Raw genomic sequence first — 25,202 nt, forward strand, 5'->3', positions numbered from 1 at the left:
GGTATCCAATGCTACCGAGGAAAAGAAGACAGTTATGTCACCAGAGGAAAGGTGGAACAGGAGAGACCATGAGAGTCATCTGGGCCATGGGTGTCCAAAAGAAGGTGAAGGTGAAGAATGCCCACCTTGGGAGCTTGGGAAAATGGAGGTGAAGAAGACAGTAAGCGTGTTTCAGAGAGAGAGAGAGAGAGAGAGAGAGAGAGAGAGAGAGAGAGAGAGAGAGAGAGAGAGAGCATCAACAATCAACTGTCCATTGTCCATTTGTTGGCAGGCACCTAAGCTGATGCAGTGACTTGTCTATAGTGAATAAACTCTCCGTGATGACTTAGGTTCCTTAAAGTAAACTGCAGGATTGGTATAGTTGGATTAAGAAAATATTACTTATATACACAGTGTACAAATGTATACACAGAGTTTTAGTCAGCTGCAAGGAAGAACAAAATTATGTCATTCCTAGGAGATCATCAAATTAAGTGAAATAAACCAGACTCAGAAATACAAATGTCATATTTTCTTTATATGTGGAAATGTGAAGACTAGAATACATATTTAAAAATCTCTCTGTGTTTGACATGGGATAATATATATATATATGGCGTGAAAGACTATAACCAGGAAAGGATACAAGTGGGTGAATATGGTCAAAGTATGTTCTGTGTTTCTAGGAAAATACTATAGTAGAACCCATTATTTTGTATATTTAATACATGTTAAAAATTGTTTTATAGAAGCAAAGCCAAAAAACCCACCACAAACAAACAAAAAATTAAAGACTAAAATTTTGAGAGGTGTATAAATAATTTCAGAGAAGTAAGGGCTACAGGGAAAGAAGCTTGCTTTTGCTTTGCTTTGCGGACATTTAAATAACACGATCATAGCTTCCTGAGGAATAAAAATAACCACAATGGGCTTATGTGCATCACAGGCATTTATGATCACAGGCATCAAGATCCGGCACCCACTGTCACTATCTACCGAATTATTTTGATGAGGGGAAAATTATTCCGTCAAAAGGACACACAAAAATAAGTCATCCTCAGAACGAAGGACGCATTATTGTATGACCCTAATGAAAGCAAAAGCTATGTCTGGAGGAAAATTAATTAAAATAGCACTGGAGACAAAATAATATGAATTTGCTCCTTCCTGATGGTTCTTAAGTATTGGTGACTCTGGTTGGAAAACATGCATTTTAATTTAGTGCCAATTTATACTGAATTAGGAAACCCCTTTCAACACGACCTTCATCGACACCACATTTCAGACAAAAATCTAACTGACATGCAGCCTGGAAATCATGATTCAAGCTGTTCTGTTTCAGGCAGAATATAGTATCTGTCATCCTCCTAGAAGCCTGGAGAAAAAGACTGAGCTGTAAAATCTTTCACATTGCAATCTCTTATCTATTTTCTTACAGTGGCTTGGGGCACGGTAGGTTCCATTCATTCCTGTGTAAATACTACAGGAATCAAAGGCATGTTGGGTGAGGAATGTATCTTCTTGGAACCAGTGCCTAGATTCCCCATGCACATGTGTGAGTTCTGGCTTATAGCTTACACATGATCTTGGTGTGAAGATAGTTAAAAACATAGCTTTAGGTCACATCTGAGTTAAAACGAGGAGTGCTGTAACTTTACAATTGGATGGTTGCTTAGGCTATTTAGATGTATGTAAATTACTTAACACAGCATCTGGGACATGACAATTTCATAACTCATTGGTAGAAGCTAACGATGCCAGTCCTATATCAGCACATTGACAAGGACAGAGAGGAAAGAACAAAATGGAGTCAGTTGTCTACCACTTGCCTACCTACATTTACAAATAAGTGTAAAGGTCACTTGTAAGAGAGAATAGCAGTGGAGCTGTGGTGGCTTCCATCTGAAGCTAGACATCTAGGGACATTTCTGATGGCCTGACTGCACTGCCACTGGCAAGAAAAAGCAGCAAAGGGCAGGGTACAGAATCTGTAGCCAGAACAAGAGAAGTTCAGAGCAGAGTTTGACAGGTACCCTTTTGAAGGGGCTCTAGAGAAGTCACTAGAACTAGGAACAGCTGAGGGCAACTCTGTCCTGATACAGCCACCAGTTTCCTAAAACAGACAGGTAGTTTCTAAGGGAGGGTGTGTATTGAACACTGCTCCACCCCAACAGCCTTGGTTTCAGGGTGCTCTAAAATTCAATGCATGTGTATGTGTGTGTGTATGTGTGTGTGGTTTGTAAATCACCTGTGCACATTTGGAGAGTGATGTTGGGATGCCTTCAAGTCTTCAATTGTTTCCCTACCTAACATTTTGACACAACATTTCTCTCAATGAACGTAGAGTTCAATGGTTTCTCTAAATCAGCTGGACAATGAGTCCTCAGGATCCACCTGTCTCTTTTTACATAAATGCTGGGAATGGGAATTCAGTTTTTCTCTTTACACACTGAGCCATCCCTTAAGCTCAGTGGACCTTTTCAATGTAGAGACCTCTGCTCTTCATTTCTGAGAAAGTGTTTGCAGTTCTGTTTTTTAACCATCTTCCTGCACCAACTCTCTGGGACACTACTTCAGATACTTTGCTCACATGGCAGCTATGTTTGTTTGTCTGCTGTTATTTACTTGCAAGGTCCTCAGAGCTCATGAGAAGGTGTAGTTCAGGTATGGGGTTTGGTGCTTAATGGCGAGGAGATTTCAGGCCCTGTCTATCTTTTCACCTGTTATTCCCGTACTGTCCTTATTTCAGATTTGTTCTCCGGGTAGTTTTATTTTACCAAGAGAAGGTTCTCCTACACCCAGACTACCTAGTCTAGTAAGCTTTTGTTATCTGGTGCTTACTGGGGAAGGAGACTGTACATAGTGATCCTAAGTCTGTAGCCAATGTGATCAGACAAGGCAATGCAAAGATTCATCTATCTTGTATTCTTGCTGAGGCCATTTCAGATTTAACTAGAACTGATTCTCCTTCATGTAGAATCCCTTGGAAAGTTATCCAGCTCTATTCCAGAAACCCAAGTTCAGGATGTCCTAGCTAACTTATCTTACTTAGTCTGTTTCTACAGAACCCTTTATAGTTAACTGCTTATCTTAGCTACTATTAAACTGCTTGAATTTGTGAAGTTCCATCCCTAAACCTGCTGAGTGAGATGCCAGGACATGCCATATTCTGGCCACACATGGCCACACCTAGGTCCCTAAATACTTGTTCGTGGTCCCAGCCAATTAGAATAAAGACTTTCAATTGACCACAAACTGTATCTGAGTGGTCATCTCTGGTGGGTTACCCCTTACACCAACCTGACAAGACTAAAAATATCCTAAAGAGACACCTGTACTTTTTCATGGTCAGCAGACTGACCATTAAAACAATGGTTCTCAAGAAATTGGAATTTCTTTAGGAATCTGACACTGAGAGAAAGAAGAGGCTGAAGGCTGATACTAGCTTAGGAAGGAGCTTATCGCCTAGGAAGAGATTTCACTCAGTTCTGGTAACTTGCCAACCACCTTGCATGAGAGAATGGAGCTGAAGCAAGCATGAGTCCATGATGGGCAGGGCCATATCTTGGCCAGGATTGCTTAGTTATATATATCTCTTGCCTCTAAATCTAAACTTCATGTCCAGCCATGGAAGACACATCAGGGTTAGTAGGTCACTGGCCCCTCCCTCTCTTCTCATTGTGACCACACTGAAGAAAACTTTTGTTTTGATTTTTACTATTACTGTTCCTTTAATTGGCCTACAGAGGGAGGGTGCCTGAGATTAGACCCAGGCTCTGACTCCAAAGGCTCTGGTAATAAGTCCGTCTACAGACTTTCATGTAAAACTCTCCATTTAAACCAGTGCCTGCTTTTTCCTTATATCCTTAGACTGACCAGAATTCTTCATTATTACAGTCTAAGCCCTTCACAGTCTTTCTGTTTACTTGATTTTCTAGGTCAGAGAATAGAATGGGCACATTTCTACTCAACCTCAAAGCTAGAGGCCCAAACCTTCTAATAATGTTTCCTACTCACTCTAGTGACCTTTAATTCACTCCCCTCGCTCAGCAGTTTAAATGTTAACCTACCTCACATGCTCAGGCAAACTCTGTGAATTCAGGGAACACCATGTACCACTCGATCAGTTTTATTTGAAAAGCACCTTCAACTGTCAATTATTTGAAACATCAACCATATGCTCAGCTGCAAGCAAACACAACAGAGCCAAGAGTACCAGAATAGATTGGAGTTCAGTTCACAAAACACTGTGCCATTGTTGGTAACACATACAAAACACAAAAGACAGATTTTCCAAATCTGTCACAGCTCTGCTGTACCCTCCAGGGAGAACAGGGGGGCCTGACTTTGTCCTTCTAGAATCATCACCTTGACCTTGATATGCTGTTTTCCTTTGAGTGTGTATATGTAGATGTGAATGTTTCCCTTTGTAGGTAGGTGTGTAAGAGTGTACAGAGGTCAGAGATCAACTCCCAGTGTTGTTCTTCAGCTACAGTCTAACTTTTCATGTTTTGTTTTTCTGAGACAAGGTCTCTCACTGGTCTGAAACTCCCCAAGTAGACTAGGCTGGCTGACCCTTGGGTTCCAGGTATCTGTGTCTGTCTCCACTTACCTGGTATTGTGATGACAAATCCTGATTCTGCTTTTCTTTTTTAAAAATCTTAATTTTTAAATGAGGTTTCTGAGGAATCAAAGTCAGGTTCTTATGTCTATGATATGAGCTTTTTAGTAGCTACATCTTCAGCCTATTTCTTGTATTTTTTTTTTTTTGGTTTTGAGAGACAGGGTTTCTCTGTATTGTTTTGGAGGCTGTCGGTCCAGCCTGGCCTCAAACTCTCAGAGATCTGCCCACCTCTGCCTCCCGAGTGCTGGGATTAAAGGCATGCACCACCACCGCCCGGCTTCTTGTATTTTTTTTTTTTTTTGGTTTTTCGAGACAGGGTTTCTCTGTGGCTTTGGAGGCTGTCCTGGAACTCGCTCTGTAGACCAGGCTGGCCTCAAACTCACAGAGATCCGCCTGCCTCTGCCTCCCAAGTGCTGGCATTAAAGGCGTGCGCCACCAAAGCCCGGCTCTTGTATTTTTTAAAAACAAAAAATATGAATACTGTCTTTGGTTTCCTTTAGAAGGTAATGAGTAGCCAATTTGAACCATTATTTTCGTGTGTGTGTGTGTGTGTGTGTGTGTGTGTGTGTGTGTGTGTTTATATGTTGGTACCTGCAGAGACCAGAAGAGGTTATTAGATCCCCAGGAACTGCAGTTACAGGTGGATGTAAACTGCATGGTTTGGATGCTAGGAACTGAACTCAGATCCTCTGCAAGTGCTCTTAACTCCTGAGCCATCTCTCTAGCACTGAAAATAAATCTTGCTGTTTTTCCCCCATTTGCAGTCATGAAACAGGAAACAGTTTTCCTTAGCTGCCATTGGAATTGTCACTCTATGATGAATTAGCAGGGGCTAATTTGTGAAACAAGTCAGGCAGTGTCAGAAAAGTGTCATCAGACTATCCAAGTTTTCAGTGATTTTGAGGCTGTAGTCTGCCACTGTAATCTCATCAAATGTGCTTAGGGTTTTAAAAGCATCTATTTGAAGTATGTACTTTTGTCAGTGAGTATGTGCTAGAAACTGAACTTCACACCTTCTAGGCAAGTATATACCACTTAGCTGTGACCCCAGCCTGGTGCATACATTTTAACCCACATTTTAGAGAGAGTTAGATAAGCAGAATGTTTAGTATTACACAGTTAATTGGTGGTGGGACTATTATATTTGTATGTAAATGTACACACATAATGTACTTCAATATTGGGGGCATAATTATATATATTAATTCAATGTATTCTACTTTTCCAACATTAATTATTTTCCAATGCAAACTTTCCTTTCCTACCTAATGGCAAGAAACAGAGGGAAAAACCCTGACTGTCTTTAGATTAGGAGATGTTCAGATCCAGTGAGTTTGTCTTGGCAACAACATGGCATTTGTCTGTCTTACTTTATTAAGTAAGGCAGGGCACTCATTGCTCAGTGTTTTCTGCCAAGGAGAGACCTTGCCTCGAACTTTCCTCAGGGATTAATTATCAGGGTTGCACCCAGAGACGTATAAGATCTAGGGAAATGTGCCTTTTTATGATTCTTGTGGAATGAGCGACAAGAGAAAAGGAGGCCAAGAAAAAAGAATGGAAGACAGGAAACCAAGGGAAAGAGGAGTGCATTAAAATATTTCTATCTGCATTGTTCACGAGATGAAAGAATAGGCTGAGAAAAGGCAATGGCACCCACAACAAGACAAGTTTCTGCCCTACTTTTCTATCTAAGATGCTGCAAACTGGCTCTCCCCACCAGGCTGAGGTACAGGGTCATAGATGAGAACTTGCCTTGTAGCACACCAGCATTAGAGACACTCACAGTTCGTATTTTCTCAGTTTCCTCTGGTTCCTGCGAAATGGCTACAGGCTTATACCAGGCTGAAGGGGTGCCTAGAGGTCAATCAGAGGAGACCATCTCAGATGGAGGGTAACAGAGAGCAGAGAGAGTGGGTGCAGAGACAGAGCCCTGATGGGAACATCACCACACCTCCAGGAGACCTATCAAGAAAGAGTCTGCTAGCAGGTGCAGAGAAAGGTAGAATCAGTGAAACCCAGCAGGTTTCATTATCATAAATTCAGGTTTATCCTTAAATGCCAGCAATGGAAGAGTGTGTGTGTGTGTGTGTGTGTGTGTGTGTGTGTGAGAGAGAGAGAGAGAGAGAGAGAGAGAGAGAGAGAGAGAGAGAGAGAGAGAGAGAGAGATAGATGTGTGTTTGTAGGTGTAGGTGCATCAGATCCTTGGAAATAGAGTTCAGGCCAGTTATAAACTATGTTAGTTCTGGGAACTGAACCCAGATTGTCTTACAGAGCAGCAAGTGCTGTTAACCACTGAGCCATCCTTCTAGTTCCTAAGGATGCTTTTTAAATGAGAAAGCAAGTGCTGAGAGGCATCTAGTCAGTTTCAATGAAGCTAGAGAAAGGTAAAATAGTTCATGTATGTTATTTTTAAGGACAATCATACAATTTTAGCAATGGGTTAATAATTTCATATTCTTGAAATAGTGACATCTCTGATGAATCAGGATAAACATTTAAAAACAATAATGGTTTTCTAAGATTAGGATCAATACCCCAATCCAGTCAATTTACTTCTATGCTGACTTGCTAAATTCTGTGGAGGTTTTATGAGCTTATCATTTCATTTGCCATTTCATTTGCCATTTCATTTGCTAAGTTTATCGTTAAACTTATGAGTTTATTTGTGGCACTAGACACATCATGTGTAGTTGTAGCCAATGAAGGGAGCCCATTTGTAACTAGAAAAAAAATATACTTTGCCAGGCATCACATTGGGGCCATTACTATGCCACTGGTTCTCAAGTTCTAGAAAACTGTGAATCAGAAGGTGCTGGAAGAATTAAAACTTAGTGTCAAACTGCAAATACTTCTCATGAAGATAAAGTTCAAGAACCCTCTTCAAAATACTCTTCATGGTTCTATTAATTGCAAAACTTCATGTCTCATAGGGTGTTAGCACACCTCTTTGTGGGACAGAGATTTACAGTAATAGATAACTGGACATGAGTGACCCTTGAAAGCAAAATGTGCATGTACCTAAGAGCTTGAATAAAAAGGAATCAAAATGAAGTATGTAAGTTAAGAGTAGTAGCTCCATACAAAAGATGTAATGTGATTTAGTAGCTACAGCATCTCTTTCCATTAGCATGTATAGTTGTTGCCAAATGAGGAACTAAGTTTCCTATAAGAGTCCTAATATTATGATAAACTGCTAGTGCTGTCTATTCATTGTCAATGGTGTTTTACTGACCAATGGTTATGCACATAAACTCACTGACAAAGTAACAGATTCAGTCACATAATATCCAGGTACTCATATATATATTGATCCACTCTACTAAGGACTCTTGGAGGATGTTTGGGATGAAAACAGTATTTTGGTTATATGGTGGTTTATCATGCATGCATCATAGAGTCAGTCTGAAGTACTCCAAAGCAAAACCAGATCAAGGCTGCTATCTGTCCTTGTTAATAATTTTACCAGATAGTCAGCTAACCATTTTTTAGCTTTTTAAGACAGGGTTTCTCTGTGTAACACCCTTACCTGTCCTGGAACTTACTGTGTAGACCAGGCTGACCTTGAACTCACAGAGATCTACCTGCCTCTGCCTTTGAGTGCTGGGATTAAAGGCATGCATCACCACTAGCTGGATAGTCAGCTATATTAATGCACAGAAAATATCACAGAGGACTTGTAAAGCATTCAGGAGTAAAGATTCCACTCTACTTTCAACATATGCCATAGGAACATTTAAGCAAAATGTTAAGAACTCTTAAAAGATACATTTCCATCAAATTGGATTTTTCTTCCATTTCCTGCCTTTTTTGGTTTGTTTCTTCTTCCATTTTTTCATTTTTTGCTTTGTTTTTTCTACCATTTCTTGCATTTTTTGCTTTGTTTCTTCTTCCATTTCCTGCCTTTTTTGGTATGTTTCTTCTTCCAATTCTTGCATTTTTTGGTTCGTTTTTTCTTCCATTTCTTGCATTTTTTGCTTCATTTCTTCTTCCATTTCCTGCCTTTTTTGGTTTGTTTTTTCTTCCAATTCTTGCATTTTTTGGTTTGTTTTTTCATCCAATTCTTGCATTTTTTGGTTTGTTTTTTTTTCCATTTCTTTGAGGGATTTTCCAATATCCTCTTTTAGGGCCTCTATCATTTTCATGAAAGTGCTTTTAAGGTCGTTCTCTTCTGCTTCGTTCGCATTGGAATGTTGGGGTCTTGCTGGTGTGGAGTCTCTAGAATCTGGCGGTGTCATATTTGTTTTTCTGTTGCTGACTGTGTTTTTATATTGTCTCTTTCCCATCTCTTCTTCTAGTGGGTGCAGAAAGAGCCCCTTACTGGTCTGGGGACCAGAGTTCCCTTTTGGTGGGTGCTAGCAAGTCCAGTAATCTGGTGGCTCTTCTATTCCTTGTCCAAATGCTGGTCCCGTGGGTGGAGAAGAAGAACAGGAATCTGGGGCGCTTAGCCTCCTACCTGGTCCCCTGGACCCTATGCTGGGTCCTGTTGTACCTTATCCGGAACAGCTACTCCCCTGGTCTCTCTGGCTCCTTTGGTTTCCTGGTCTCGTTGGTGGGAGAGAAGATCTGGAGTCTGGGGTGCTTGGCTCCCGCCGGGATTGGGAGCTCTGTGCAGTTCCCAGGCGATCTGCAGGCACTGGAACACAGGCCAGGAAGCCGGCCTGTTTACCTGATGCTGCCTGAGGAACAGCTGCTTCCCTGGACTTCCAGCCTCCTCTCGATTCCTGGTCTCGTTGGTGGGAGAGAAGATCTGGAGTCCGGGGTGCTTGGCTCCCGCCGGGATTGGGAGCTCTGTGCAGTTCCCAGGTGATCTGCAGGCACTGGACCACAGGCCGGGAAAGCGGCCTGTTTATCTGATGCTGCCTGAGGAACAGCTGCTTCCCTGGACTCCCAGCCTCCTCTCCTCTCAAATTGGATTTTACCAAAATTTTTTTTCTAAACTTCAACTATTTTTGATTAGCTCAAAACAACATTACCTCATACAACCTCAGAAACTGATATTAAATGAAGAATTTGTCTGAAAAGTAATCTTGATTGTATTTTTTAACCCCAAATTACTTTTGTCTGGTTCTACCATAGCTTAGATGGCTTTGAGTGGTTTTATTTACCCCTAGTTAACACTTACATTCCAACATATTCTACAAAATGCATTAGACTTAAAATTGTTTGAGAAGAAGATACTGTAGATTATAGTGCAGACTGAGATGAGCAATTGCTCCAATGATTTGCACATCTCCAGTGTACACATTCCTTGGCACCAGGAAATGTTGCCTTATTTGGATAAAGAGCATGTGTGAAGGGGCTTACACCAAGGGTATTCAGATGTGAAGACTATCCACTTACCTAGTGTAGATATAAGGCTGAAACACATGTTCTCCTATGAGGGAATCTATGACCCCCACAGAGGAGAAAGGAGGTGACTATGGAAGTTATAGATTAAAATGATACATCCACAGGTCCAAGAAAGCTGGCAGCCCCAGGAGCTGGAAGAGACAGGTAGGTGCTTTCCTCCTATAGTTTCCAGAGCATTACTGTTGACAGTATGATTGTGAAATTCTGTCCTTCGGAACCACAAAGAGAATACATTTCCACCATTTGAAGACACCAATTTTGTGGAACCTTTTGTCAGTTACAATAGAAAGTAAAATACACACTATTTTACTTGAAATTCAAATTATATTAATTAATTAAGGAGATGCTTTTGTGAATGGAAACACACCATTTAACAAACTTTGTGGGAATGTGCTTGTGTGAGTTTGCATGCCTGGATGTCTGTGTGTATGTACACACTTGTGCACATGTGCACATGTATGTTGTGTGTGTAGTTATGTCTCCTTAATAACCCTGGAGCAAAATAAAGCTAAAGGCTTTAGTGCAAAGTGCATTTTTCTGTCTAGAAAAATATGATAAATTGCAGTGGTTAAGACACATAGGATTGTTAATAAACTTGAGACTGGAAAACTGTATTAAATATGTAGGTGACATATTGAGTGGAACGAAGAATTAAGTGTAAATAATCAGCAACTCAGCATACTCCTGGGTGTGGGGCCACCCATTGTAGCTAGAGAGTGCTTATCTACCAGAAGCCATACATTTTGGGGTATGTTTTAAAAATTATAAAGAAGACACAAAGTGAGGACAGTAGTGAGGGAGGTCAGGGTGAATCTGGAGGAGTTAGGGAGAGGATTAACTGGAGCAAATGATCAAAGTACATCACAAGACATCCTCAAAAAATTAACACAAATATCTTTTAAAGAATTAACTATAAATCTTTCTTTGATCACTTTTAAATCTTTTAGCATCATACGATTATTTATGTATATATTTTCACGTTGTATAATATTGTCCATTACACATCTTACATATTTTGTAGATTTCCAACTCCTACTCCACACAATTCTACTCTTTTCTTATTTAAGACTATCATATGCAGTATTATAAAGTGTGGTATGTATCCTACTTTATGCTAGATTTCTGGATTATTTTTTTCAATGTTTAACTAAAATAGTCATTATTTAGCAAAGTTAATTTTAAACTTTGATTTCAATTTCCTTTATCTGCTATGAATAACACAGGCAGAGATTCACTTCCTGGCATCCTTATTCAATTTGTATTCAATTTGTAATTCTTCATCCTAATATAACTTCTAAGTGAGTAAAGTGAGAAATATTAAATATCGCTAAGAACTGAACTCATAAAAGCACACATTCTCTCTCTTTCTTGCTCTCTCTCTGTCTCTCTTACACACACACACACACACACACACACACACACACACACACACACACCACACCTTTGCAGAGTTTGGCTTTAGGACGCTTAGCATGGCATTTGAACTATTTCCTACCTTTATTACCATGCTCAAACTGAAGAGGAATGCTTTAGTTCAGCCAGCTGCTGGACTCCCAGAATAGCAAATTACTCTAATGTTCTGGTTTGATGGGATCCTGCATCACCTTTTCTTTCTTTTTTGTTTAAATCAAAATTTCCTCATTTTTTCAGTTATTTGTTTCTGCTTTAAATTAGCTTCCTACAAATAGCCTCTTGTCTGATGTATCCTTTGCTTTCTACATAGTCAGTTGCCACCAAGAGCCCCTAGTACATTGCTTCCACCTCCATTTCACTAAAGTTGCAAACACAGTTGTGTGTGTGCTGTAAAATTCTGCTGAGACACCTGTTTACAGATGTTTATCTTCTAGTGAACTGGCAGAACCAGAGAAGGACTTTGTGTGACTTCCTCCATCACTCTCTGAATTATTCACTGACAGGGTCTCTAACTGAACATGGAGCTACCGGCTGCCAGAAACCCTCAGCAGTCCTCCTGTCTCAGAACCTACAGGTCTGGCATTATAGGCTACAGGCAAGTGTGTCACCACATCTAGTTTCCTATGTGGACACTGGGGATTAACACGTTCGTTTCATGACTTTACCTACTGTGCTATCACCCTTGCCCTTATAGAAATCCTTTTAGGAAAAGTCATCTCAATGGGGTGTAGGTTCTCCTAATTCTCTAATGTTGTGTTAACAATTGAATTAATCAAGAAAGGTTGGTCATCTTCTCACAATCAACAGTGAATTCTGTTTTTGAGGCAAAACCATTTGTACTTCTTTGAAATTAACTCTATCCTTTCTTGAAAACTCTAAAAACAGTCAAAAACTCTAAAAACTCCAAATTTCAAAGTTAATTCTGATGTAGCGATTAGAATGTGCATTGTTGGTACCAACAAAAATATTTCTGATTTAAAAATGAAACAGTTAAGAAGCCTGAGTTTTATGTGTAAAATTTAAGAGAAATTCTGGAGCCATTATTAATCACAGTTATTAACATGAGTTTTTAAAAGATAGTTGGAAAATCCTTTGGGAAGCCTATTGAATACACCTTATATATTTAATTAAGACTTCATACTTGAACATGGAGCTCACTTCTCACTGATTCAGCTAGTTGGCTAATCATCTTGTTCCTCAGTGACACCCTGTCTACACCTCCTACACTATGGGAGTTTTAGGGGGACAATCATACCCACCAAGAAGCAGTTGGCTTTATCAAATCAGCAGGTGAGAAGAGAATAAGTGTGAGCACAAAACAAAGATGGCCTCTTCTGCTTAAGAAGGCTTCTTCCTTGGCCCATGTGTGAAGAAGGAATGGGATTAAAACGGATCTACTTTCTAAAATTAATAAAAACACTTATTAGTACACCCTAACCTTGTGATTAATCTTCTGATGAGAGGAATATATAGAGTCATTCAATCCCACTCAGTCTCATGAATTTTCATTTTCCTTTTCTAACCTACACTGTGCACCATCTCCAGGAAAGTGAGAGCACCACACATGGAGTAAACCAACAACTTTGAATGCTTTATTTGCAATTTTTCCTTACCATAAATGCCCAACATATTATTTATTTATTTGCTCTGGTTATTTAGTGTGTGTGTGTGTGTGTGTGTGTGTGTGTGTGTGTGTGTGTGTGTGTATACATGTATGGGCTGCCTGTGGAGACCAGAGGAAGGTGTTAAATATCTGAGAACTGGAGTTACAGACAGTAGTAAGCCACCCATTGTGGGTTTTGGGAATTGAATTCAGGTCTTCTGGAAGAGCATCACACATTCTGAAGTCCTGTGCCATTCCTTCAGGCCCATTAACATTTTAATTTATGTACCTTACAACGTTTAAATTTTCTATGTGGAAGCTGTAGGCATATCCTGAAATCCCAAAGGAGACTGGCTAGTATGTGCTGATAGGCTCAGCGCTAGCAGTATAAGGTCCTGAAATGGAGCTTTGGTCTCCTCAGAGTGTTATATTATGCATGGCTTGGTTCTCTGGGCAAGGAGTCCAGATGTCTTTTGTTAATCACGGTTCTGGGAGAAATCATTTAAAATTTGCTTCCTCCATAAAGTACAGAAGGAAAAGGCAGAATTAACATTGAGTTTGTGTGTCTCCATCTTCACACTACATTACCTCATAGTCAAAAAGCCACTTAACAGTTTCATTTGTCTATTCTAGAAATCTGAATTTTTTTAAATGCTAAATGAAATGATACTATTAATGTTTAGGAAATCTTTTGTGACTGGCTTAATTGTGTATTGAGACTTTTTTATCAATAGCATGAAATGTGAATAATCCTGATTTGGAAAAGCTGACGAAATCATATATTCAGAGAACTTAAAAAGTAGCTAAGCTTCTAGGCATGAATCTGTGTTTCATGGAGAGATAAGAATAAAACATATTTTAAGTTTTTTTTGTGCATGTGTGTGCACACATGTATGACTACAGCACGTGTGTGTGGTATATGTTCAGATGTATGTATAGGAACAGGAGCCTGTGTTTATGCAGAGGACATCAGGCATCCTGCTATATCAGTCTCCACCATATTCCCTTGAGACAGGGTCTCTCATTAAACCTGAGCAAGGCTTGAAGTCATCAAGTCCCAGCCACCTTATTTTTGCCCACAATATCATTGGAGTTACAGGCACATGTGGAGTCATACTAGCTTTTAATGGGTGCTGGGATGCAAACTCAGGTTCTTATACTTGCATAGCAAGGGCTCTTAGCCACTGAGTCGTCTGCCCAGCCTTAGGGAGACACTGTTTTAGAGCACATGCATATGTATGCTTACCATTCCCCAGGATAAAAGGGCTAATCAGTGTTATTGCAGTCTAGTGAGTAACTATGACACTTGACTTGCTGAGCTTACTAAAGAGATCATTAGATTGTATCAAGATCACTACAAATGATTGATCAACACTACTATTAGAAAACTGGCTTGTTAGAGCATGTGTCTGATAACTTCTTTTCCCAATGTTTGAACTGTTGTTTTGTCACAAGGCTTTGAGCACACAATCCAAATTACACTTTGGATTCAGGAATGTGTGCAGATTAATGGACCACTTACCTAGCCTACTGTTTTCTGACTAGTTAATACAAACTCAGTATGTCATATTAAATCAATGCATCAGCACAGAGAGGAACTGAATTTTGAATAGACAACAAAAACAGTTACCCAATTTGTTTGTTTTCCTTTGTTGTGAAGGTGGCAGTGTTTCCTTGATGGAGGTTTTCTGTCCACCAACAATCACCATAATAGTTCTCTTCAGTACAATCTGATCACAACAGTCCTGAGGATTTCTACTTTAGATTCTGCAACAGTTCCAAATATTAGGATGAATGAGCAATCATTGAAATATACGTACCCTTTGAAAAACATGACATGGGCACCATGCTGAAACACTCATTTGGGTATGATTAGTACCTGAGGATTAGTGGGTAACAGTATCAAGTTTTGTAATGTGAAGTGACATTGGATGATATTTACATGCATGAATTCTTTCATTTATAAAAGGGATATGCAGTTGTTTCAAATCAACTTTATTGATGTGTGTGTGTGTGTGTTTGTGTATCCATCGTGGAGCACTATCCAAGCATGGGTGATACCCAATACAGCAAACAAGACAAATAAACCCAAAGGGACCATCTGAGATAACTCAGCAGGTAAAAGTGCTTGCTGTAAAACCCAATGATCTAAATTTAATTTTCAGAACCCAACTAAACTTGAAAGTAGAGAACCAACTCCATAAATTTGTTCTCTGATCTCCACATGTGCTATGACATCTGTGCCCCTATCATGCACACATACAAGTAAATTAAAAAGAAAAACATCTTTGTATATTACTAGTTGTAAAGGATTAGAGCTATTTAATATTTCCTCTTCCACATACACAAAGACTAACATATGCACACAAACAATACACACACCTTATGCACACATGCACATACACAAGTACACATAAGCATGGACATGCACACACATGAAATACAGACACACACAAGCACAGACACACACAAGTGGACACCTATGCAAATTCTGCTCTATTACTTTGTTCTTCCTTTTTGCTGACTACCTATGCAGCATATTTCACACAGTTTTCATCTTCTCTTTCTGATAGCAAATGACTGAATATTTAAGACACCCCACTGCATAGTCTGATACTCAGTAGATGATGGACATTGCTATTTAATTTCAATACACAAATGTAGGTCCTTTACTAAAAAATATGTAAAAAACAGTCAACACGACATCTTAAGTGTCAAACACATTAAATAGAGACTTAAAATACTATTGGGAAACAATCTAGAGCCTTGCCAAGTATCACCACTGGGAAAAATAAAAACAGTTCGTTTTATTATTGAATCATTCTTGCTAAACCTTTCAAACTACTTGAACATGCAAAGCTTTAGCAGTATGCTAATGCCTACATAACTCTGTTATATTTCTGCTTACATAACTAGATGATTATTCTTTATCTATAATTCATTTAAAGATTACCTCTTTGAACTAGATGCACATAAATCTAAAATAGCTCATACACTGAATGCTGGTGCACACTGTCATCTCAATTACCTCTCTTAAAATGTCTTTGTTAGCTCAGTGCTTCCACTTACCTATCTACAGCCATGTATGATGGCTCAGCTGCTTGAGATAAAATTTTCTTCTTAATAATTTGAACTAATCAACTCAGACTGGCCTCACTATGTGTGACTGGTATACAGTAAGATGCCAGGAGGCTTGCTAAGTTGGAAAGCCTCCTTTTAGGGCAGGTGAGATGGCTTGCAATGTAAAAGCATTACTGCACAAGTCTGAGGACCTGAGTTCAAACTCCAGAAGCCTTCTGGAGCAAATGGATTCAGAAATGTCCTCTGACCTTAACCATGATACATACATGTCCCTCCCATACACACGCAAAGGAAAAGCATCATGTTAATGGAATAAGTAGAATGGTACAATTTGATAATATGCATTGAACAATTTTAATTCCTATTCTTTTTGTTATTTAGTTTCTTATTCATTGATGTGGGGTCCTTTTTGCTTAAGTTCTGTTATTTCTCACTGTATTTTAAAATAAATATCACAAGCGTAGATGGTTGTTTAAAAGTCCCTAACATATACATTGCCTACACTTACAAAATCAGATTAATATCATTCTTTCTTGGGCATATGAAATATGTAATTTAAGTATTTATATAAGCATATTCATGTTTTCTCTCTAGCATATGAATTTTTATACACACAAATGATTGCTTTCATATGTATAGTTTAAAATGTTTTATGGGGAGCTATAGAGGTGACTAAATAATTAAGAGTACATATAGCTCTTGAAGAGAACCTGGATTCAGTTCTCAGCACCCACATGATGGCTCACAACCATTTGTAATTCCTGTCCAGGGTATTGAGACCCACTTATCATCCATGTGGGTACTGTACACACATGGTGCACATGCATGCACTTTCCTTTGATGCTTCTTTAAAAAACAGTTTTATTTTTAATCATGTGTATGTGCCTACCATGTGCATGTGAGTGCAGGTACCTATGGAGGCCAGAAGAGGGTGTGTGACTCTCTGCAGCTGGAGTTACAGGTGCTTGTAAGTCCCTGAGATGTGGATGTTGGAACCGAATTTGGGTCCTCAGGGGGAGCAGCATGTGCTCTTAGCTGCTGAGCCATTTCTGTCAGTTTCCCTTCTTGTGAGTTTTTAAGATGGGGTCTCATGTGCCCCAGGTTGGCCTGGAACTGGCTATGTAGCTGAGGATGTCCTTGAACTTCTGATCATTTTGCCTCTGCTTCTCAAGTGATAGGATTATAATATAAACAGGCAAGCCCAGCTGACTTACACATTTTCAAGACACTTATAGCCTCTTGCTAAAATTAGTTGACAGGCTATAAATGTGGAGTGTGTTGAACGTGACTTTTTCATTTTTTGTTATAATTATTTATATCGACAACAATACTAATTTAAAGATAATATCTGTACCAAACATAGTTATTTCTTGTTTAATCTAAAGTCACAGGGTGTTCACTGGCGTCACAGATTTAATCAGTAAGTGCACATTGAAAGAGTCTGGAAAACAAGAATGGTTATGACAGAGACTGCCTTCAATAAACCAACAGTCTAACAGGACAGATACCAGTCACTGCAAAATACTGGAGCCTGGTATACAATCAAGGCATGCACACATCACAGAGAGGGAAACACAGGAGGGAAGAGTGAGGTTAAGAGGAAGACTAAGGAAGTTTCCATGATAACAAAGCTTGTAATCTGTGTTTGCAAGGAAGAACAGGAGTTGAATTGTTGTACTCCATGTGCAGTCATGACAGGCACTAGGTTAAGGTGCTTTTAAACGAAACTCAGCAAAGAGGCAAAAACTGTTGATAACCCACACTTCAGCCTCTACATACTGTTCAAGGCATGCACAGTGAGTCAGTTCTACTATCAGGAGGTTCATTTAGTCTATTTTAGTACTGGCTATGGAATTGAGATGATCTTGAACTTCTGATCCTCTCTTTTCTACCTTCCAGGTGCTCATATGCCATGCTGGGCATTGAACCCAAGGAGTGAGACATGCTAGGCAAGTATTCTATAATCTGAGAGACACACCCGGCCACCTAGCAGGTACTCATATTAAGAGACTCATCTCGTCGGGCGTTGGTGGCACACGCCTTTAATCCCAGCACTCAGGAGGCAGAGGCAGGCGGATCTCTGTGAGTTCGAGGCCAGGCTGGACCGACAGCCTCCAAAACAGAGAAACCCTGTCTCGTAAAACCAAAAAAAAAAAAAAAAGAGACTCATCTCTTATCTTCCCTAGCTTCTCCCATAACAACACTATGCTTAATTATGGCTACATCTTTCACAAGTCTTTAAATCCTACTGATAAGAGATTTTATTTAGTTTCTGTCTCCAATTTACATCAGGGTTAAAAGTCTGAACACCCCATGTCTTCATTGAACTCTGTCCATCTCTACATTGAATGGCACATTTCATTGATGTGTGTGTGTGTGTGTGTGTGTGTTTAGAGATGCATTATTTTAAAACAAGTATTAGATTGAAATCCAATTTAATCAGCTTCCAACAGAGGAAAACTTCTGAAGTGACAAAGAAATTTTAGGGAAAACATCACAGATAGAATGGCTAATAACACATAAATAAATAAGCAGGAATCTGTGAGACTCTATCTAGTAAGGCTGCTACTCCAAACTAATGACCCTACTTACTCTTTTCATTATAGTCTAATATCTAATGAGACAGTAAAATGTGAATTCTGTGAACACTAAGAGACTATAAGTGTGGAAAGGGACAGGAAGTAGGGAAAGTAGACCAGTTACATCTCTTTACAGGGTTCTATACTCAGGGACAGTGAAGCAGTAGCCATACACTATGCTCATGGTACATTGAACTGTATCCCCAAAGCCATTATTCTTAGCAGCTGCCTCCACAACCAATATTGTTCTCTTCATGAGAAACCCTACTGGAAAAAAACAAACAGAGCACACACAGAAGCCATAGATAACATCATGACCTGAATCAAAAGTCAGATGGAATTTACATGTGAAACTCTCTGGCTGCGAATGTGGGTTGATCCAGGGGTGGCTAAAACAAACACTGTGTTACTGTTTCAGGTGGTTTATAATTAACATGTGCAGGGGACAGGCCTTGGCTTTCTGGTGTGAGTGAGAGCCTTCAGGTTGGCAACTGCTGAACTACAGACATGGACACAAAGCGTGGGTTCACGAACTTGGCTCTGTTTCCACCCTCGTTATCAGCACTTCCCACCTTGGGAACAAATCATGACTCATTTGGAAAATGTCACCCATTATGAACTACTGAATTTTGTCCAATGCAAGCCCAAAGGACAATATTGGTTGTTTGTTCATAGCATGACATGTTTAGTATCCAATGGTGAGTGCGTGGTTAGGAAAGTGAAAGTTAAAGCCCTCTTTCCTCTTGTGATGTGGTCTACAATCTACCTTTTTTCTTCCCTGTTTCCTTTCCTGAAAAACAAACAAGCAAACAGTTTGAAGAGTGGTAACAGCCCAAACTTAATGACAGATAAAACATGGATCTCCTGCTTACAATCTCTGATAGGCTTTCAAAAGCTAATGAAGTTTTTATTTGTTATACTTCTATTATTCTTCTGTCTATCTGTAAATCACATGTGTGTGTGTGTGTGTGTGTGTGTGTGTGTGTGTGTGTGTGTGTTTTATGTGTGCAGGCCCATATTCTTCAATGTGTGTATGGAGGTCAGAGAACAACTTGTGGGAGTAGTTTTCTACTTTCACTGTGTATGTTTTGCGGGATGAACTCAATTCTTCAGGTTTGGCCACAAGTGCTTTTACCCACTGAGTGATCCCACCAGACCTATCTGTCAGTCTTCTGAGGGACAGTTTTAGTATATAGTCCTGGCTAGCCTGATACTCCCTATGCAATTTATGCTGGCCTGGAAGTCCCCCTGCCTCAGTCTGCCTAATGCTATAATTCCAGGCATGTACCACCATACCTGGGTGAGTTTTACTTTCTATACAGGATGACAGAGTCAAGATAAGATTGAAATTTGTAACTTGATTTGAATTACTTGCTATCTTTTCTTTTTAAAAAAAAACCCCTCAATACTTAAGACTGGTGAAATGGCTCAGCATGTAAAATTGCATCCCACCAAGATTAAAGACTTGATCTTGATATGTGGGACCCACATGGTAGAAGGAGAAAACTGACTTCACTACAGGGGCACTATGGTGTATGTGCCCCCACAGGAATAAAAATATAAAATTTAAGATTTACATACCTAAGAAAAGAGATCATGTAATCAGTTTCTTAAAAATCTAAATTTAGTGTATAGCAAGAACACTTTCAAAGTCAAGAGATCAGATTTGAACTTGAAAATCATACTATGTTATAGTTTTTGGTTATATCTTTAAAGTTGCCAGTGAAGGTTACAGCTACGAGTCCTCCTCGGAGGCTGACTTTAGTCATCTTAACAAAAGCAACATTGAGTAGACTGTAATTATCTCCATTTTAGTTCTCAGAAATGGAGATGTCAAAAGGTTCAATGACCATTCTAGCTTCTACAGTCAATGGATACATGACTTTGGAGCTTTCTGACCTTAAGGACTGCTGCCCCCATTGTGATCCCAGGGACAGCAATGAGCACTCTCTAAGGGAACTAGTAAGCTACGTGCCCATTCATAATAACTTCTGCAATCCACAGTGTGATAAGTTACAGTGTTTTTATTACCAGCTTGTTACACAAAAATGGACACTAAGGATATGAGAGGCTAGATGCTTTCTTGTTCACCACAGCAATGGGACTAAATGACCTCTGAGATTTTCAGTCAAATGGTCATCACTGAAAACATATACATTCAATTAACATTATACAAACTGAGCAAGTGGTATTTACATGTTTAGAACACACACAAAACACATGTATATAACAACAACTAAAGAAAAAGAGGCCATGAATTTGAAAAAGAGCAAGGGGGTACAACGTAGGGTTTGGAGGGAGGTAAGGGAAGGAAAATGATATAAATAAATCATCTAAAAATTTTTGAAAAACTAAATCTTTGCTCTTTTGGGTGTTTTTCTCTGGCATTTTCTTGACATTGAAAAACTACCTCATATTTTTATGTATTTTCTCATATATATGACATAAATACAGGCCAGAAATTCATTGTGCCTCTAATAATGTATCTTTCTTTTAGGTGGGGAATATACAAAACATGGAGCTGTATTAACCAATATTTTAAAACATGGTGGTTAAAACTCTTTCCCTCTCCCTATTTGTAAATTAGTGGCAGATAAAACTTATTTTGTTGTTTCTTTCTTTCTTTACCTGTTTTTATGAGATCTCATGTAGCTTCAGACGGCCCTGAACCCACTATGTAGCTTAGGGCGACTTTGAATTTACGATTCTTCTGATTCTACCTACATAGCACTGGGATTATAGGCATGTCCTATGATGCCTGGTCTAGGTAGTACTGGGAATGATAGTACTGTGAATGATACCCATGGCCTTCTTGTTTATGTTAGTTAAGCACTCTATTAAGCAGCATCTCCAATCACTAGAACTTGAATCTTACACCTAGAACGAAATTCCACTTTTATTTCTTCATTTGGCTCCTCAGAGTAGATTTAGGAATTTAGGTGAAGCAGAAATTATTATTTTATGATTCTCTCATTTTTCAAGAAAATCCAAAGCTTGGAGACTAGCAGACTAATTGGATGATAAATGAAGCCAAAAATCCAATTACAGTCCTCAGAGTACAATTTTCCTCTCACAACACCATAGATACAATCCACCAGTCATCAACAGATGTGGGTAAGTGGAAGCACATGAATGTCTCATTGGAATAAGTGTTTTAGCATATTTAAAATACAGATTTATCTCAGTTGTAGTTATATGGTGTTAAAGAACCAGAAGACATTGAAGTTTTACAATGACTTTTTATATTCAGTTAACAGAGAGCCAAATGTCCTAGTTTGTGGCTCTGTTACTATGGCAAAAACTGGCTAAAAGCAAATTGAGAAAGGAAAGGGTTTATCTGGCTCATAGATTATCATAGGAAATCCATGGCAAGAAGTCAAAGCAGGAACCTGGAAGCAGGAACTGAAGCAGAGACCATGGAGAAATGATGTTTATTGGATTGCTAGCATTTTAATACAGCCTAAGCCTTCCTGCCTAGGAATGGTATCACCCACAGTAGGCTGAACCCTGTGACATCATATTAATCATGAACATAACACACAGATATGCCCACAGACCAATGTGATGGAGGCAGTTCCTCAAGTGAACTTTTATTTCCCCAAAAGTGTCAGGTTGACAATCAAGCTCAACCATCATCCACCCTACTGATATTCAATATTGGTATATTTTAGGGTGTGCCATCGTCTTACAATGGATTAAAACTGAGAGACTAAGCCCAATCACACTTCATATTAGCAGCACTGTGGACAATTTTAATTATGAAACTATACTTTAAAAACATATAAATACATAATAAATAAATAAAGCTGAATGAATAAAGCTGAATGAATAAAGTTGAATAAAAATACCTACAAGTGGAGAGCCTTTATGGTGTGTCTCATGATGGGAATGGATATGATTCACTGAATCCACAGTCCTCTGAGCAACTCAGACATGAAGTAGATGCCATTATCAGCCATATCTAAATAGACACATAAAAAACAATTACAAAATCAGTCAACAGGCATCAGTAATACCATTTTCACAAGAGTCTTTTAATACTGCATGGTAATAGCAGTAATAGATATTTGACCAAAAAAGTCACAGGAAGGGCTATCATTTGCATACCTCTGTTTTACCCACAGTGTGAAGTATAGCCATGAGAACATACTGTTTATTTAGTCAGTGTAAAGTATGACTAAGAAATAAATTTAGTTCAATGCTAAGTATGATTAAGAAATGCTGTAGTAGAAAATTGCTACAATGTTTCTGGGGAAACAAATTTATCAGTAAAAAACAAATTGAACAAAAAACAAACCTATCCTTTCCTCTCAGAAGGATTTGGCATGTTCTGAATATTATGCTAATTCCTATAATGATATTTCATTTACTCTTGATAACAAAACTTCAGAATAGATCACCATCTTGTTTTACAAATCCCAAGGATCGGATACTACACCATTTATAACATTCAAAGCACAAGTGACAGATGTCACGAACATCACACATGATGGAATAAATGACTCGTTTGCCCCCATAGTTCTTAAAAATGTTCTATTCCTTGTTGTTTCTCTCTATATATATATAAACAAAGTTCTTACTTCAGGATAGTACTTGACATGTATAAATATTTGCTTAATGGATAAAATTAATGTGTGGTACCTATGATCTTAGGCACTAGTGTGTATGTGTCAGGGTCTGAATCACAGTTTTGTCTATCTTTACTGGCCAATGTTATCTCCTTGTTTGAACACATTCCCAAGAATGAAAAAATAGAATGAAGTATATGAAAAATCATTGAATGAAATTCAAACATGCTACTCATAAATTACATGTTAGTTGTTTAAATTAGTTTAATTAGAAAGACTCTTCAAATACTGACATGTTCAAACAATGAAATTTTACCAAGAGAAAACAATACACACTAGTTCTAGATTATACTAGCCTGGTAATTGACTGAGACACTTTCCCTCATCCTGGGATGCCCAGAGGAAGAACTGTAGGGACACAAGGACGATTGAAATTATCACACCATATAGGAATTTCTATAGACAATCAAGAGCTGGGAAATTAGGTGTGGAATGTAGGGAAACAGTTGGTTTGGAGGCTCCAATGATTCACCCATGAGAAAAGAAGCTCTGTGCTATGTGGTTCAGAGCAGGGGAGCATGAAACTCAATCCCACTGTCTGCTTCTGCACAGCTTGTGAATTAAGAACAGTTTCACATCTTTAAACAAGTCATAAGAATTGCATATATTGTTTTATTTCAAATAACAGGCCTCATGAAGTTTTTATTGGGTCATGAACACAAACATTTATTCACATACACACGCTGGCTTCATTAATACTTCCATGAGAGATTTGAGCCTTTTTGAAATACAGTCTGCCTTGCTAGTCTAAAGTATACACACAGCTATCATTTGGTACCATCAGGGAATTTTTCCAACCCCAAAATGCTCAACTGGATTGAAAGAGTTTCCACCCATATGACTTTACTTAAGGGCAAAGAGTGGACCATAACAAGGATGCCTAGATGAGGGAAAAGCAAACAAGGCTGATGTAAGGATGCACATAGCAGACTGAGGATGCAGTCTTCTGTATGGGTTCTTGCCAGTTAAAAGTCATCAGAAAAGCTATAATAGTTGTCAGAACTTCTTTGTGTTCTCAGTAAAATAAGAGAAACTGTAACAAGATGCCAACCATTCAACTTCACTCACAGAAATGAATTAAGCACAGATGACAGGGAAGATGACCAAATGGTTCTCTATCCAATAATAACTTAGAGTAAAAGAAGCCTGGGTTTCAGTGGGAAAAATTTGACCCTGAATAAAATTTCCAGCATATTTTTTATAGGGTCTTGAGTAACTGACTTCAAGGGCAAAGTCAACTTCTATCCCCTCTATAAGAGGAGTGTCCTGAGCAATACCAGCATGAGTGTGCAGGAAAAAAGCAAGTGTATTTTGCATCATGTGATCTTCACCAGCTCTGTTCTCTTGACTCTGGCTCCATCCCACTCTCTCCCTCTCTTTTGCTCCTGTTAACACATCTGCTTGCCTACACAGGTGATTTAATTGTCCAATGTACAAACCTCTCCTGTGCCCCATTCCTAACTTTTACCTTGTGCCTTCTCTGAGTAGACTACAACTTTTAGCTTTGGCCTTTCTCTAGATAACTAGTAAAACTGCATTTGTTTGACAAAACCCCACTTGATTAAGAATTCTAATCCAGGGGGTATAAATATATTGACAAAGTATTTGGTGCATAAATCATTTATATAACTCACATCATATCATTTTATGTCATATAGTATTTTGTCTACATGGGAGCCCAGGAGGTGGCATAGTCAGTACTTGCTTTAAAAGCATGGAGACATAAGTGAGATCCTAGAACCTATATTAAAATCCAGGTGTGATGGTATGCAATTATAATTGCAATACTGGGGAAGCAGATAAGGCAAGATTTCTGGGACTCATTGAACAGCTAGCCTGCTCAGTAAATTCCAGACTAGTGAGAAACTCTGGAGAGAGAAGCAGGGGTGGGAGAGAGGGAGGGAACAAGGGAGGAAAGAAGCGAAGTAGGGAGGGAGGGAGGGAGG

General features: G+C 39.0%; 1 protein-coding gene across 4 annotated transcripts in view; it reads right to left on the minus strand.

Annotated features, from left to right (window-relative positions):
- Positions 1-22,510, minus strand: part of Chrm3 (cholinergic receptor muscarinic 3) — a 351,264-nt gene extending 328,754 nt beyond the window's left edge. For 2 of the 4 annotated variants that reach the window (XM_021228183.2, XM_040755584.1), the window contains exon 1: positions 14,599-14,708. The gene's annotated coding sequence lies outside the window, so the exon portion shown is untranslated. Of the gene's footprint in view, positions 1-14,598; positions 14,710-22,480 lie in introns of those variants that run through there. The other 2 variants (XM_040755585.1, XM_021228184.2) reach the window with 2 other exon arrangements.
- Between the last annotated feature and the right edge of the window lie 2,692 nt (positions 22,511-25,202).

The sequence above is a fragment of the Mesocricetus auratus genome, unplaced genomic scaffold (assembly GCF_017639785.1).
Source record: "Mesocricetus auratus isolate SY011 unplaced genomic scaffold, BCM_Maur_2.0 Super-Scaffold_100013, whole genome shotgun sequence".
Lineage (NCBI taxonomy): Eukaryota > Metazoa > Chordata > Mammalia > Rodentia > Cricetidae > Mesocricetus > Mesocricetus auratus.